The sequence below is a fragment of the Phascolarctos cinereus genome, unplaced genomic scaffold, assembly GCF_003287225.1.
Source record: "Phascolarctos cinereus isolate Bilbo 61053 unplaced genomic scaffold, phaCin_HiC Scaffold_726;HRSCAF=1367, whole genome shotgun sequence".
NCBI lineage: Eukaryota > Metazoa > Chordata > Mammalia > Diprotodontia > Phascolarctidae > Phascolarctos > Phascolarctos cinereus.
Genome location: NW_027556098.1, coordinates 276,791,222 through 276,807,909, shown reverse-complemented (window position 1 = coordinate 276,807,909; position 16,688 = coordinate 276,791,222). Strand labels below are relative to the sequence as shown.

The 16,688-nt window shown below is 40.8% G+C and overlaps 1 protein-coding gene across 5 annotated transcripts in view; it reads left to right on the top strand.

Annotated features, from left to right (window-relative positions):
• PKNOX2 (PBX/knotted 1 homeobox 2) overlaps nucleotides 1-16,688 on the top strand; it is a 346,894-nt gene that overhangs the window by 27,983 nt on the left and 302,223 nt on the right. The gene's annotated exons all lie outside the window — the stretch shown is intronic.

Below are 16,688 nucleotides of genomic sequence, written 5' to 3'. Positions count from 1 at the left end.
TCTGTCCTGCCTGGAGCAGGGTTTGTTAAGCCTCTATTACCAGGATTAACCACTTACATAAAGCTTTTATGTTTTCAAGGTGCGGTTATAATCATTAGTACATAATGAGACCTCCCAGGGCTACCAGCACTGCAGGGACAAGCCTAACCAAGTAGGATTTTTACTTGGGGCAAAACCCCAACCCAAACAAAAGGGGAATTCCCTCTCCTCCCTTCCCCTAGCGCAAACACACACCTTTCTCTTAATTTAATTTTATTCAACAACCATTGACTGTGGTCTTACTTATTATTTGATCAATACCATATCAAGGCTATGGAGATTAAAAGATAGCTCTGGATTTCTAGAAGAGGGGAGACAAGGTTTTCAGCAAAGGAAATTATTTATTGTCATGTTTTGTTAGAAAATAAAAGGCAAAGTATGACACTATATTTTTGTAGGGTTTTACAGTTTACAAATCCAAGCGTATCCTATTTACATCTATTATCTGATATCAGCTAGGTGGTACGGTGAATTGAGGGCTAGAGCTGGGATTAGGAAAACCTGAGTTCAAATCCTGCCTCAGACACTTACTAGCTGTGTAATCCTGGGCAAGTCATTTTACCTCTCAGACTCAGTGTCCTTATCTGTAGAATGGAAGTAATAAATACAACCTACCTTACTAGATTATGGTGAGGACCAAATGAGATAACACATGGAAAGCATTTTGCAAACCTTAAAATACTATATAAATGCTAGCTATTACTATTATTGCTGATCATCAATCAGCACTGGGAGAAAGGGGCCACAGAGACGGAGAGATATCCCAGTACAGAAGGCCACACAGACTCTGAGGAAACTGCCAGGGCAAAAAGGCAGGAGAGTCATGGTGGCAGAGTCAGAAGCAGAGCCTGGACAGGGTCTTGGACTGTCTCCCTCAGGGGCTGAGGCTGATCAGAGGTTATAATCACCACTTTACAGATGGGGAAACTGAGACTCAGAAAGGTTGAATCACTTGCCCAAGGTCCCACCTCCTACAGAAAGCCTTCCCCAACCCTTCTTAATTCCAGCACATTTCCTCTGTTAATTATTTCCCATTTATCCTGCAAATAACTTGTTTTGTATATATTTGTTTGCATGTTGTCTCCCCCATTGGATGCTAAGCTTTTCAAGTGTAGGGACTGTCTTTTGCCTCTTTTTGTATCCCCCATGCTCTTCCTGGACCATTTTGTTGTTGTTCAGTTGTTCATTCGTGTCTGACTCTTCATGACCCCATGGACTTATAGCATGCCAGGACCTTTTGTCCTCTACTATCTTCAGTCTGTCCAAGCTCATGTTCGTTGTTTTCTTGACACTATCCATCCATCTCATCCTCTGTGTCTTCCCCTTTTCCTTTTGCCTTCAGTCTTAATATATGTTTATTGAATTGAATGCAGCTCTGGACTAACAGCCACCCGGGTAGAGGCCAGATCTTCTGACTCTAAGACCAGGTCTCTTTCCACTGACACACCACGGCTTTGGTTTTCCTCTGAGATGTAACGTATGGCCATGAACCACATTTTCTCATGTGACTTGGGAAATCAATTGAATTACTTTATAGTCAAACCTTTCTAGGCAATAGGTAAATTGAATCTAATCAAGTCCCTAGATATGTAATGCGGATAGCAGATGCAACAGGAGGTAAAGAACATGGGGCTGGGAGGCAGCGTGGAGCAGGGTAGAAATTACCAGTTTCAGACTCAGAAGACCTAGGTTGGACTCCTGCTTCTGCTGCTTAGTACCTGTGTCACCTTGTTCAGTTATGTCCAATTCTTCATGACCCCATTTGGGGTTTCCTTGGCAGAGATGCTAGAGTGGTTTGCCATTTCCTTGTCCAGCTTGTTTTACAGATGAGGAGCTGAGGCAAACAGGGCTAAGTGACTTGCCCAGGGTCACACAGCTAGCAAGTCTCTAGGTCATATTTGAACTCTGGTCTCCCTGACGCCAGGCTTGGCACTCTATTCACCTCACCACTCAGCTGCCTGTATCACCTTGTGGTTTGTCCTTCATTCTCGAAGAGGACCGTGACATCGTGGAGGTGAGGCCATGACATTGCAAGTGAATTAACCTTAGGCAAGAAAAATTTAATCTCCTTCATCCTCAGTTTCCTCAACTGGGAAATGAGAGCCCTGGATGGGTTGATTTCTGAGTGAGCACCTTCCAGACCTAGATCAATGATCTGTGATAGATCCTATGGCCAATGGTAGCTAGCGTCCTTGAGGGTAGTAGTCTTAGATTGGCAGGACATAATTCTAATTGGAGGCAGCTGTGTGGCTCAGTGGATTAGGGCACTGGACCTGGAGTCTGGAAAACCTGAGTTCAAATCCATCCTCAGACACTTACTAGCTGTGTGACCCTGATCAAGTCACTTAACCTTTGTTTGCCTCAACCCACTGGAGAAGGAAATGGCAAACCACTCCAGAATCTTTTTTTTTTCTTTTCTTTTTTCTTTTTCTTTTTTTTTTCCTGCTAGGCAGTTGGGGTTAAGTGACTTGCCCAGGGTCACACAGCTACTAAGTATCAAGTGTCTGAGGTCAGATTTGAACTCAGGTCCTCCTGACTTCAGGGCCAGTGCTCTATCCACTGTACATCCTAGCTGCCCTCCCTCTAGAATCTTTGCCAAGAAAACCTTATAGACAGTTTTTGTTATTGTTCAGTTGTTTCAATCATGTCCGACTCTTCTTAACCCCATTTGGGGTTTTCCTGGCAAAACTGCTGGAGTGGTTTGCCATTTCCCTTCTCTAGCTCATTTTACAGATGAGGAAACTGAGGCAGACAGGACAGTATTGGCATGCTATAGTCCACAGGGTCAAAATGAGTCCGACACGACTGAAAGACTGAACAACAATTCTACCCAAGAAGCAATAATTAAGTGTCTTTATTACTTACAGTGCTATGTGCTGGGGAGACAAAAACAAACCAAAAAAAGAATAATTGGACTTATATAAGAATTTATATACTATTAGTTACATAAATGCTCACTATTGTTATTTATGTAGCATTTTAAAACTTACCGAGTGTATTGCATGTTGTTTCATTTGATTGTATGTGTGGAGTTGCTTAGGTGTGAGGGAGCGGGGCAGTTTGTGGCAGGCCTTGAAGTTGGAAAGCCTTGAAGTGTAGACAACTCAGCTTTGCATCACAGCTCTGGCTACCTGTGAGTGAGTTTTGATCTATGTGTGTTGATTCTGCTGTCCGGGGGGTTTGAGGGAAAGATACCTGAGAGCTAAGAGAGGACATGGAAAAAAATGCCTGAGCAGATGTATTAGGCAGCTAGGTCACATTTGTGTAGGGTTGTAACGAAATCCAGCTTCGGTGGAGTTGAAAAGCACCACCGGTAATGCTGTTATATATAGCTTTCAACTTTAATAAGGTGTTGCAAAAACTATGAAAATACACATAACTAAAAACACATTTCCCAGGGAGCATGGTTTCAGCTCCTTTTCTACTGCTCCTGTGCGGTACTTTGTGCTGTCAATAAAGCTGTTAAAATACAATGGAAAGTGGGTAATTGTGCATTATATAGCTTTTGTTTTCCGCTATGAAATATTGAGGTATGAAAAGACTGGGATTATTGTGTCGAAGGGCACTTTGAAGGAACTGGAGGTGTATGGGGGAAGGGAAGGAGACCGAATTAAAGAAGAGACCAGCCATCAAGGAACCTGGGTTCTAGTTCTAGTCCTGCCCTCAGTGTGGTAGAACTATGGGTCTTGATTTTCCTGCTCTCTAAAGCTAAGAGAAATATACCCTTCTATATATGGAGAAAAGTGATTGAGACACTCTTTAAAGGATCTAGAACTCCCTGGGGTCCTTGGAATAGTACAGCAATGGACTTGAGGGATGAAGGACACTTTTTTTTATCCTCAGAGCTACCAGAGAATGTGTCTGAAGGCCAAGTTGAAGGTAGATAAGAGAAAATAAAGTCAGGATTAAAGCAATGTAAATCAACTTGAGGTTGTGTTGAACAACATCTATCCTCTGCTGTTGGTGGGATTCATGAATGACATCCTTTAATGTAATTCAGGTCAAGTAAGAACTGATTCTAGAACAATGGGGTCAGGACACAGTTACTTACCTATTTTACTCATAGGATCATAGATTTAGAGCCAGAAGGGATCTTAGAAATCATGTAGTCCAATCCTCCCATTTTAGAGAGGAGGAAACTAAATCTTATCTAGGAAGTAGATGATCTGATTTGCCCAAGATGGTTCTTAAGAAGGTGGATAGAAACTTCTTTTCATTGTCACTATTATTTACAATATCTGCCTTATCTTGGAAGGCCAATGCCCAGTGAGAAGACCATAGGTAGGAACCCTATAGAGCAGTAGATCTCTAACTTTTTGGTCAAAGGACTCCTTTACACTCTTTTGAGAACCTCAAAAAAGCTTTTGTTTATGTGGTTTATAACTATCAATATTTACCATATTAGAAATTTAAACTGCTAACTAAAAAAATTATGAATTCATTAAAAATAACAACCAATTACATTAACATTTTTAATGAAAAACAATATTCTTTAAAAATTAGTGAGAAGAGTGGAGTTATTTTATCTATTTTTACAAAAATCTCTCATGTCTAGCTTAATAGAAGACAGCTGGATTCTTATCTGCTTCTGCATTCAATCTGTTGCAATATGTTGTTTTCATGGAAATATATGATGAAAATCTTGGCCCCACACAGATATGTAGTTGGAAAAGGGAGAAGTATTTTAATTCGCAAATAACGTCTTAGTATTAAGACAACGATTTTGACCTAGCGTACCTCCTGAATGGATGCTGAGGACTCTGAGCCTCTGCTATCCCAGCATATGTATTGAGGTTTCCCTGTGGATATCTGGGTACAGCTTAGAGAAGAGGAGACATTGGGCGCACAAAGATCTGCTGGCTAAGAATTAGAGGTCACTTTAGCTGGGGAGAACTTAGCCTAGGCTCTCAGCCTTGAAACATTTCAAAAGTCCGCTTTGCTAGAGCTAGTAGGGAATCCCAGAATTATTGTGTTTATAATGGACCTCATGTGCTCATCTATCTAGGTTGCTGCCATGATGATGGTGATGATGAGATGATGATGATACTGAATATTTGAAATAGCCTCTTATTGATTACAAAGTGCTTTCATTATATCAAAATGTATACATTCCCTAATTTAAGCCTCGCAATAACCCTTTGTGGTCAGCAGGGCAAGTATTATTATACTATATTTTAAAATGAGGAAACTAAGACTCAGACAGGTCAAGTGACTTATCCAAAGTCACACAGCCAGGATGTGGCAGAGCTAGTTCTTTGAGCTCAGGTCTTTTGATTCCTTTCTAGTGTTCTTTCCATCATGCTGCGCCACTCTAAATGGAATGTGTTCATCCTCTTCCTGGGCTTACTTCTCAATTGTACTGTTCGTTTTGGGGTCTGTCACTTGGGTTTGAGAGACCTGTCTCTCTTGATAGATTGCATTTGATTTGCTCAGAAGGCACTTTATGGCTTTATAAAGCTCTTATAATGCCTTTAAAAATTTTTTTCCCCCAAGCTTACAAGGCCAGTTTTAGAATAGCAATTACCAGCTCCAATATCCCCCAGCAAACTTATGCTGTGCTGCTGTATGTAAACTGCTCAGGACATTTGTAATACTGCCACACGGTATGGAAATCTGCATGGGAAGGAAAAAAGCTCCCTCTCTGTACCAGGGAGCGCTGCAGAGCCACCATTCTGCTCTAATTTATGGGCCACATTAAAAATTCTGTGAAGTTGCCCTGCATCTTTTGGTGACAAAGTTTAGGTTTTTACTGTTTCAAGCTGCTAATTTTTTCCATTAAACCCAGCCTTCTGTCTCTGCTAATGAGTCTATGCATGTGTGTGTGTGAGTGAATATGTACGTGCATGTGCTTTAATTTATATACTCCTTTCCCACTCTGGAATGCACATAATTTACAAATGTGTATATGATATACAGCCAGCTCTTGCCTGTCCCTGAGCAGCTCATCTGCTCTGTAGTTTATCTGAGATAGTGTATTGGTAATGTCCTTCTGCACAGCCAGTGCTTGGACTGGTGTCTGTACCCTTTGGAGAGAGATACGCACTATGAAGGTGTCTGAACACATTCCCAAGTGAAATATATGGTTATTTGTCTGGTAACCCATGAAACAGACAAAAAGAAAAGATTTGGGGATTTTCCATTGGTTTTGCATCATCTTCCCCCTCTCCTATCTTACTGGGTGGTTCAGGCTGGTCCTAGTGGCAGGAAGTCCTGAGTTCAAATCCAGGCTTAGGCATTTACTGTTCTGGGTCTGTCTACTTGTTTCCTCAGCAGCAAAACCGGAATACTACAAATGAGATAATATTCGTAAAGTGTTTAGCATAGCGCCTGGCTTGTTTTCTTCATTCCTTCTGTCATTTGTGCCCTCTTTAAAGAGTTTGCTTTATAGGAAACATGTTTATATTCACATTCAGCCAAATGATAGAAACTCAACAGTCCCAGACCTTTATTTTCTCATTCAAACTCTTTTAGGCCTTGGGATGACCTAACCTAAGAGTCTCCGAAAGCTAATTGGCCTCCTAAGATACAGTTGGATGTTTAGGGCAAGGAATATTTGGCCCCTCTCAAAACTTTTTAATCTTCTTATTAATCAACTGGCTAGCTCTTGGTCTCTTTTCTCAGGAAGAATTCTCTCTGGCCTTCCTGGATGTTTCACATCAGGAAAAGACCATTGAGGCCAATGATATCTTCTTGTGCTTCTCTGACGGAAATATGGTCTCACATCAAGTTAAGGAGCCTACTGATTAAGAAACAAATCCAGAGTTGCTGATCGTAGAGTCTAATGGCCAAGCCAAGCAAAGAGCTTTGTAGTTAGACTTCTTCCCTGGAAGTATCTTTGTTTCATTAATCCATGTTTCTGCTTCTCTCCGGATGTGGTTTTTCCTTTTGAGGCGTTATCTAGATTCCTTTCCGGTTCTAGCCAGTATTTGGAGCCAGCCTAGCTACCTAGAATTATGGCATCTCAGAGTGAGAAGGGACTTTAAAATTCAAGTAGTCCAATATTAACCAAATCATGAATCTTATTTACAAATCTATTTTTTCAGCCTTTACTTAAAGACTGTCAGTGACAGGGAGCTCCCTACTTCTCCAGGATACTAAGTCATTTTATATAATCTCCCCACCTGTTTTACAGCTAGGTGTGAACTGAGTAAGTAGCAGGGATAAGATTTGAACCCCAGGTCTTCTTAGGCAAAATCCAGGGTTCTTTCTTCTGTGCCATGTTGTTTCTGACCAATACTCTGAGGCAGGAAAGGTAGGCATTATCATTATCCCTTTTTTATAGACCAGAGAGGTGATATGGTTTCCCAAAGGTCACATAGCTGGGTTAGTGACAGCACTGGGAACTGAACTAAGGTCCAGTTGCTCTTCTCACTATTCCAGAACACAAGCACCACTGAGTCACAGAAATGCGTTTAAATCAAAACCATGCCCTATCCAAACTGTTAGATAAAGAACTCATGGGTTACTTGTCACCCCACTTGAAGAAACAGGCATGGCTTCTATAGTTGGTGAGGAATAACTCCCTTGTTAGTCATTTTAAAAAATCAGCAACAATAACAGTTCAAGCTTATATAGTACTTTAGGGTTTACAGAGCATTTTCCTTACATCAGCCCTGTGAAGTAGGTAATGCAAGTATTCCCATTTTACAGATAAGGAAAATGAGCAAATGCAATTAATCATTCAACTAATCAATAAAATTTAGTGACTTTCTAGGGAGCAGTGTGGAACAGTTTTTTAAAAAGCATTCAACTGGAAGTCAGATCTGATTAAAAAATCTTCAGTGACTTCTAACTCTTTTACTTGGCATTCAAGGCCCTCCACAATCTGCCATCACTCTACCTTTCTAGTCTTACCTCAACCATATTCCACTATCTCTGTGTTCCTGTTGTGTTGCTTTTCCTCCCACCCCACTTCTTTCTCCCTGCTTCCATCTCCTAAATCTATTCTTTCTGAATTTTGCTTACTTTCATCTAAGCATGGAATGTCTTCCCATCTTCTTTTTTACTTGTTCAATTCCTTCCTGTCCACTAAAATCCAACTCAAATGCTACTTCTTCCATAAAGCCTTCCACGACTGATTTCCCTTTCAGACCTAATGTAGCACTTCTTTCATCTTTCTATTGCACTCATCATGTAATAATGTGAATTGTAGTTATCAGTGTATCTCTTCACCCAACTAAATTGTAAGCTCCGTAAGGACAGAGACCGTGTCATATCCAAACGTGGTACCTCAGTCAGTCCCTAGCACAAATGATGATGGCTAGTAGGTGCCCAGCGAATGTTATTGCATGAATGAATGAATAACGTGGGTTGTAAAAACAGCTCTGCTACTAACCAGCTATATGAACGAGGGCTAGTCAATTTATCTCTCTGTACCTCAGTTTCTTCTTCTGTAAAATAAAGGTGTTAGACTAAGATGATCTTACCTTTCCTGCTCCAACATTGTTTTATTCTACTGAGCTATAGGAGATATAGAAACTGATAAGACACACATGGTCCCTGTCTTCAGGGAGCTTACATGTTTAACTGGGAAGGCAAAGCATATGCGTAAGAAAAATTAACAGTATGTTGCAGTTAATAGGAAGTGTTAAATGAATGAGAGGGGTGTGAGGGATCAGTTTTGGCTGGGTTGATGAGACTCTGGTGAATTGACAGGACTTGGTGACTAACTTTATATGGAAGGGTAGGAAAGGAAAAAAGAGTGAAACGCCTCTGTAGTTTTAAACTTGTGATGGAAAGATAGTCCTCCCTAAACAGAAATAGGTATAGCAAGAAGAGAAGCTGATTTAGGGGAGGGGAGAAGATGATGAATTCAGTTTTAATTGTATTTGTGAGAGGCAGAGTACCATAGTGAATAGAGTTCTGTACTTGTAGTCAGAAAGGCCTGGATTCAAATCCTTTCTCTGATATTTATTAGCTATTTTGCTCTGCATTGGTAGAGGGGGTTCCCATACCTAGGAAATCATCCCTAAGTTCTTGATATACAAGGTTTTCAGTATTGATGAAACGTCCAGGTGGAGATGCCTTATTGATAGGGAGAAGATGCCTTATTGGTATTAGGAGACACTTGGTAATTGTTCCCCCTTTGTTTTTAATCATTGTTTTATCATTGGGCATGCTGTTCTCTGCCAGGGGCCAGCTAATACCACTCTGATGAAGTGAGCCATATGACCTTTGTTAAGTAGATTAGGTGCTCTTGGCTTGTCTGTAAAATCACTAGACTAGAATCAGAGTTGGGAACCTGCAGCTTCAAAGGCCACACGTGGCCCTCTAGGTCCTCAAGTGCAGCCCTTTGACTGAATGAAGTTTGGATTCCGTCAAAGGACTGCACTTGAGGACCTAGAGGGCCACATGTGGCCTTGAGGCTGCTGGTTCCTCGTCCCTGGACTAGATGATCTCCGAGGGGCCTCCCACTTCTAACACTCTATAAATCCAGTTAGGGATGTCTCCTATCATGGCCTCTATTTCCTTGACTCTCTTCCTGATTTCCAACTACCTTGCATTCTGATTTCTGACCCTACCACTTGACTGAAACTGTTCTCTCCATGGTTACCAGTACTCTCCTAACAGCTACATCCAAGAGTCTTTTCTTACTTTCTACAGTTTTTGACCATCCCTGCTTGCTGGACAGTCTCTTCTCCTTTGGCTGTGGTGGCAATGCGCTTTCTTGTTCTCCTACCTGTCCTCAGTTTTCTTTGCTGGATCATTAGCTGCCTCCTCCCTCTATTTGTGGGCATTCCCAAAGTTCTGTCTTAGGCTCACTGCTCTTTGTACACTCTCTCCCCAGGTTCAATTACCATCTCTATACAGATGACTCCCAAAACTAGATAGCCCCACCATGTTACCAGTTACGTGCTGGACACTTCCATTGGTGTATATTTCACAGAAAACTCAAATTGAACCTGTCTACAACAGAATTAATTACATTTTTGCCTAAATAATTTCTACAGTAAATAATAATAATTAATAACAGTAACATCTATGCAGTGCTTTAAGCCTTCAAAGTACTGTACATATGTTATCTCATTTGCTTCTCTTAAGTTTTCCCATTTCTGGTGATGACACCACCATTCTTCCAGTTACCTAGTTTTGTAACCTTTGGAATCATCCTTGACTCTTTACCTTCTCTCACCTCCCTCCCCCACCAAACACTGTATGCAATTGGTTGCTTGTATCTGTCTTCTTGTCTACCTCCACACCACCTCTACTCCAGTTCAAGCCCTTAATTGCCTGTTGCTCAGACTATTACAATAGCCTCCTAACTCCAATCCTTAGGCTTTCTTCAAAGCAGAGCTCCGGTGCCACCTTCTAGATGAAACCTCTCCTTGTCTTCCCAGTTATTGGCATTTTCTCCTTGTAATTACTTTGCATATACTTTATATTTACTTGTTTATGCACATGCTTTATCTCCTCATTGGAATGTAGGCTTCTTGAGTACAAGAACTCTTGGTTTTTTTGTCTTTGCAACCCCATTGCTGAGCACAGTGAAGACCCCTGGTCAGAATGTCATTGAATCACATCCCTTAACACCTGTTGAATGCTTGGAGGTCACAACTTCATAAGACAGTCCATTTCATTTTTTAATAGCACTAATTGTTAGACATTAACAATTTAATGGAGTAGCTAGGTGACACAGTGGATAGAGGGCCAGGCCAGGAATCAGGAAGACTCATCTTCCTGAGTGCAAATCCAGCCTCAGACACTTACGAGCTGGGTGCCCCTGGGCAAGTCACTTAACTCTGTTTGCCTCAGTTTCTCATTGGTAAAAGGAGCTGTAGAAAGAAATGGCAGTATTTTTGCCAAAAAAATTCCAGATGGGGTCATGAAGAATCGGACATAACTAAAAAGACTCAGCAACAACAATTGTTAGAAAATTCTTCCTTTTATGTCCAGTTGAAATCTACCTTCTTTAATTTATATCCATTGGTTCTAGTTCTGCCTTCTCTCTGGAACCACTCGGAATGTTTATTCTTCATTCCCCATGACAGGCTTTCAAGCTTGGAAGGCAGCTATCATGTCATCCAGACGTTTTCCATTCTCTAGGCTAAATCTACCCTATTCCTTCAGCCAATCTCCATAGGACATGGCTGGAAGCTTTTCACCTTCTTGGATGGTTCTCATCTCGCTAATATCTCCTTTAAGATATTGTACTTAGAACAGAACTACTACAGATGTGGTCAGACCACGGCAGAGTCCTTCTGGAAACTACACTTTAACCACCCAAAGATCCCATTAATTTCTTTGGTATCTGTGATATACTGCTCATATTTTTCTTTGTGGTATCCTTTACATCCCCAGAGTTTAGCACAGGGCCTGGAAAATAGTAGGTGCTTAATAAATTCTTGTTTATTGATTCACTCATGCTAAGTTTACTGTCAACTTAAGTTCCTGAGTTGTTTGCATACTGTAGAAACTGGAGTAAAGTACCGAGCTAAGTGTCATGTAGGAGAATGGGCAGCCCATCTGGAGTCAGAAAATGAGGAGGGGAATCACAGGTCTAATACTAGGACAGCTAGGTAGAACAGTGTATATAGTACAGGACCTGGAATTTGGAAGATTTTGAATTTAAATTCAGCTGCAGATTCTTCTTTGCTCTGTGACTCTGGGCGAGTCATTTAACCTGTTTGCCTTTCAGTTTCCTCAACTGTGAAATGGAGATAATAACACTTCCCTCCCAGGGCTGTTGTGAGGATCAAACGAGATAGTAGCGCCTGGCACATAGTAAGCACTATGTAAATGTTGTAATAATAATAATAATAATAATAATGATAATGATAATAATAATAATTATTATTATTATTATCATTATTAATCCCATTGATCTCTTCTTGCCCAGATCCTGTACTCTTTTTTTCTATACTGAACTTAGTCTGGCCCTTGTCTCTATTCCTGCAGGATGTAAACAACTCAAATTTAAGCTGATAGTAAGTTTGGCATTCATTAGTTAGTCAATAAACAAGCATTTATTAAGCATCTACTATTTTCTAAGTACTGTGCTAAGTTGTGAGAGAGTGACGATGGTTTTTTTGGACTATCTCTTCTCCTTTCTGGGCTTCAGTTTTCTCACCTGTACAATGAAGGCCCTTCTAGCTCTAATATCTTATAACTATGATTTCTTGTGAGAGGTTGTCCTTTTCATGAGAGAGTAGATGGTCATTATCTAGCGGAGTAGGAGAAATAACCAGGATGGAAAGGGTTGGCAGAGCTGTCTAGATTTGTGGAAATTTTCTTCTGTAAGTCTCACTTTTATCCCTTGTTCGTCATCGGCCCCTAACACTGGCTCAGAGGTATAGGTTTCCAGTAGCTGCTCAGAGCAGGAGCCAGGAAAGGGGCCCTAACTAGTGAAAGCCATCAAGATTATAGTCCTTTCACTTCCAGCTGGGCTATGGAAAGGAGTGTTGTGTAGGTAACACGCAGGAGGGTGTCAGTTTATCTTCCTGGGTCCCAATTTCCTTATCTGTAAAAGAAGGTTGTAAAAGGTGGTCCTTTCCAGCTCTTAAATGCAAAGCTCTTAAGTTCGGTTGATTCTGTGAACTTTATTTCATGCAACTGAAAAATGGGGAAAGATATAATAAGATACTTTTCTGTGCTTTCCTCAGGCTGTAGGAGGAAGGTGCCCAAGGCTACTCTGTATACAAGGAAGTCATCTCTGTAGAGTTTTATTTTTCAGACTCGCCTGATTTTACCCTGTTGGATATTCCTTGAAGGGGTCTCTGCTCACCAATCCAGGACACAACTACTTGGTTTCTCCTACCCAGTGGCTGAGGGAGAACATAGATCCTGCCTTGGTTTGAGAAGGCTGGTAGTAGTATGTAAAGGAGAGGCAGACAAGGAGGGACAAGCAGGGAGAGACTTTTGTCATTCAGTAATTACCTCTGAGGAGGGAGGGGGAGGCGATCACAAACCTCAGCTCAGGGAGCTGAGGTTTCTCAGTTAATTATAGCCATCACGATCGCGACCATCAGATTCATTGCTAAACATTTAATTAATGGTTGGGCTTTCAGGGGTGGGCTGGTGGTGAACAGAGAGCTGTTCATCTGCCACCCTCCCTGTGGGTCCAACACAGATTCCCATGTCCTTCAAACAAAAGATCAGCAGCTACTAAAGTATTCCAATTTGGAATGCTTGTGTACTCCTTGCATCATTAGCCAGGACCCCCGAGAAACCTGGTCCTTTGACCCCATAGCCATCAAGGACGGGATATCTATGTATCTATCTATCTATCTATCTATCTATCTATCTATCTATCTATCTATCTATCTATCTATCTATCTATCTATCTATCCCTTCAGTCTCCAAAAGGGTTTCCCCAGCTTCTGGGTTGAAACTCCCAGTAGGGAGTCTTTTTGGGCAAGGATGTCATAACAATTAATGAGCTGAACCTTCAGCATTCCCCTCAAAAAGTGAATCAGCAGACAATGACATAACTGAGAATGGCTTCAGGGCTTGCCCGCATCTTCCCAGTGGAAGGGGAGAGATTCCCCATGAGATCAGGTGCCACTAGAAACTAGAGGTAAAGTCAGCTCAATACTGGGACTGTGGGGGCATGTTTTAAGGGCACCTGGCTTGTCAGGGAGCTGGAAGTATACCTATAAAGTAGCCAAGGTGATCTCAAGGTAGGTCATCTCTTCATTTTCTCTCCCTCCCAACCCTCCCTCCTATTCTGTAGCAATTTCTGTGCTCAGTGAAGGCTCTCTCTCAGATGGAGGCCGCTGGGAAATCCGGCTGTTATCTCTCCACGAACTACATTAGCTTTTGCTCTTGGAATTAATTGGCGCTTTCCATCCCCATGATTCGGCACATAATCCCTGGCCTCAGAGGTGTCACTGGAGGAATCACTGTCTCCTCCTCCCTGCCCCACATTCTAGCCCCTCACCAGGAATGGGAATGAGGAAGGCTAAGCTTAGCTTACCAATGCTGACCTGGCTCAGTAGCATGAGATTTGTCCCAGATATTTCTCTGTTAAGGGCAGATCTAGGCTGGACTCCTATAGTCTTAGTAGAAAAGGACCATATTACAGTAGAACAAGTGCTGGCTCTGAAGTCAGAAGACATGGATTCAAATCCTGCTTCTGATGCTTACTCTCTATGGGACCTTGAGTAACTCACTCAACCTGTCTAAGCCTCACTTTCCTCATCTGTAAAATGAGGGGGTTAGACTAGATAACTTCTGAGGTTCCTTGCTCTATATCAATTATCCTGTGATCTTATGACCTTAAAGTTTATTTGTTTCCTACAAATTCCTCTGTGACATCTCTAACAAGTGGTCATCAAGCCCCTATTTGAATACTTCCTGTGACAGGTAACTCAATCATGATCTAAACATTTCTGATCAGTTGTAGTAACTAAAAATTTCTTTATCAAGGCCAAACCATCCTCCTTCCATTATCAGTTCTAGTTTTACCCCTGTGGAGCCGCCCAGAGTTAGTCTAATCCTTCCACTTGACAACTCTTCAAGAATTTGAAAATGATTCTCCTGACCCCTCCCCCTTAAGTCTTCTCTTCTCCATGTTTACCATCCCCATTTCCTTCACCTCATCTAATTATAACAGTTTTGAGTGTCCATCATCATCTAGATCACCTTTCTTGAGCACTGAATTTGCTTCAGTTTACTTAGATAACTGTTAAATTATGGCACTAGGAACTGAACAAGATACACCATCAACACCCTTGTTCTGTATCTTATACCTCTAAATATATTATTCTAAGACTGAATGAGCTTTTCTGACTGTTGTGTCATAACTGTTGACTCATTGAGCTCATGGAATACTAAATTTCTCAGATATTCTTACACAAATGGTTGTCTAGCCACACCACTCTCATCCTGTGCTTATTAAAACAAAATGCAAGAATTTACATTTATCTCTATTAAATTTCATTCTTAGGCTTGACCCCATCATTGCTGTGTGTGTAGGCAGCATGATATAGCAGAAAGGGCTCAGGAGACCTAGACCTCAGGAGAAACAGGAATTGAAATTCTGAATCTTACATTTATTAGCCATGTGATCATGGGCAAGTGAGTCATTTAGCCCCTCTGAGCTTGTTTCCTTATCTGTAAAATGGGAATAATAATACCTGCAGTACCTACCTTACAGGGTTGTTGTGAGGATTTCATGAAACACAGTATATACAGCCCTCAGCAAGTCTACATAATACTGTGGGTATTCCCAGGCATGGATGGGTAGGAGGTGGGTAATCTTCTCCCCATTGTCACCTTCGTAAGATTTGAATTTTTGAAATGAGATATAAATTTTCCCTGTCCAGAATTCTTATTGTCTCACTGATCAGTCCTTTGTTCTGACCCTAACTCAAACTGGTGAATCTGAATCCCTGTGTTTGGTCCCCTTGGCCTTTTGAAGGGAGCTGACCATCACTTCCAGGAGAAATGAAAGAAATTGGACAGAGAAATGTGGAGAGAGGACGTACAGAGGTATGAACTTGGTTCTATAGCGAGAGAGAGGCCTAGGTACCTGCATGGTCACTTTGTGTCAGATAGAGACATGAATGAGAAGAAGGATCAGTACAGCAGGGAGCCACAAGAAACAATATAAACCTATTCCTTACTGGTACCAGGAGTACCACTGGCTTGTATGGTAGGCTTCTAATGAAAGTGGAGCCTCCCAAAGGAGGGGACTGCTTTGTTCCCTAGAAACCCTAAGTTCTTTTTTGAATGGGGAATCCTAGGATGGTAGGTTTGGAGGACTGTATGGGTATTTGCAAAGACATAGCACACCAGGGTATATGTGCATTAATTACTTAATTTTTTTTCATTGTTAAAAAGAAATGTTTATTGATATCTTTTGTTGTTACAGTTTTTTTCCAGTGTCCCTTCTCTTCTCCCCTCCCAGATTTACATTACATATAACAGAGAATTTTTTCAAGAAAAAAAGAAATAAAGGAAGGAAGAAAAATCAGAAAAACTAATCAATACATCAAAAGATTGAAAAATATATACAGCAAAGAAGTTGGAGGTGGTGCTTTTCATATTCTTTGTAATTCTGAAATGTTAATGTTCTTTTTAAAAATATTATTTTTATTTATTTAATTTTTTAGAAAATAAATTTTATTGATTCCTTTTGTCTTTTTGCACCACCAAAATTTTCTTTAGTATTCCACCTGCTCCTCACTTCCAGAGAGCCTTCCCATATAACAAATAATATTTTTAAAGAAAAAAAATTGAAAAAGGAATCAAGAAAACTGATCAATACTTTGGAAATGTCTGAAAATACACGCAGAGATTTATACCCACTGACCTCCTACTTTCATAAAGAAATAAAGGTGTTTTCTCATATCTCGTCTTTTAGCCATACTCATTCTTTGTAATTTTGCAAAGTTCACTTTTGATTTTTTTTTTGTGGTTGTTCTTTCTGTTTACATTACTGTTGTGTATATATTGTTTTCTTAGCCCTGTTTATTTCAATTGTATCAGTTTCCATGCTTCTCTATTTTCATCCTATTTGTCATTTCTAACACACATTAATATTCCATTACATTCATATACCACATTTGTTTAGCCATTCCCCAACTGATGGGCATCTACTTTGTTTCCAGCTCTTTACTATCATAAAAGCTACTGCTACAAATATTTTGGTATATATGGAGACTTTCTTCTTATCAGTGGCTTTCTTGGTGTATAAGCCCAGTAATGGA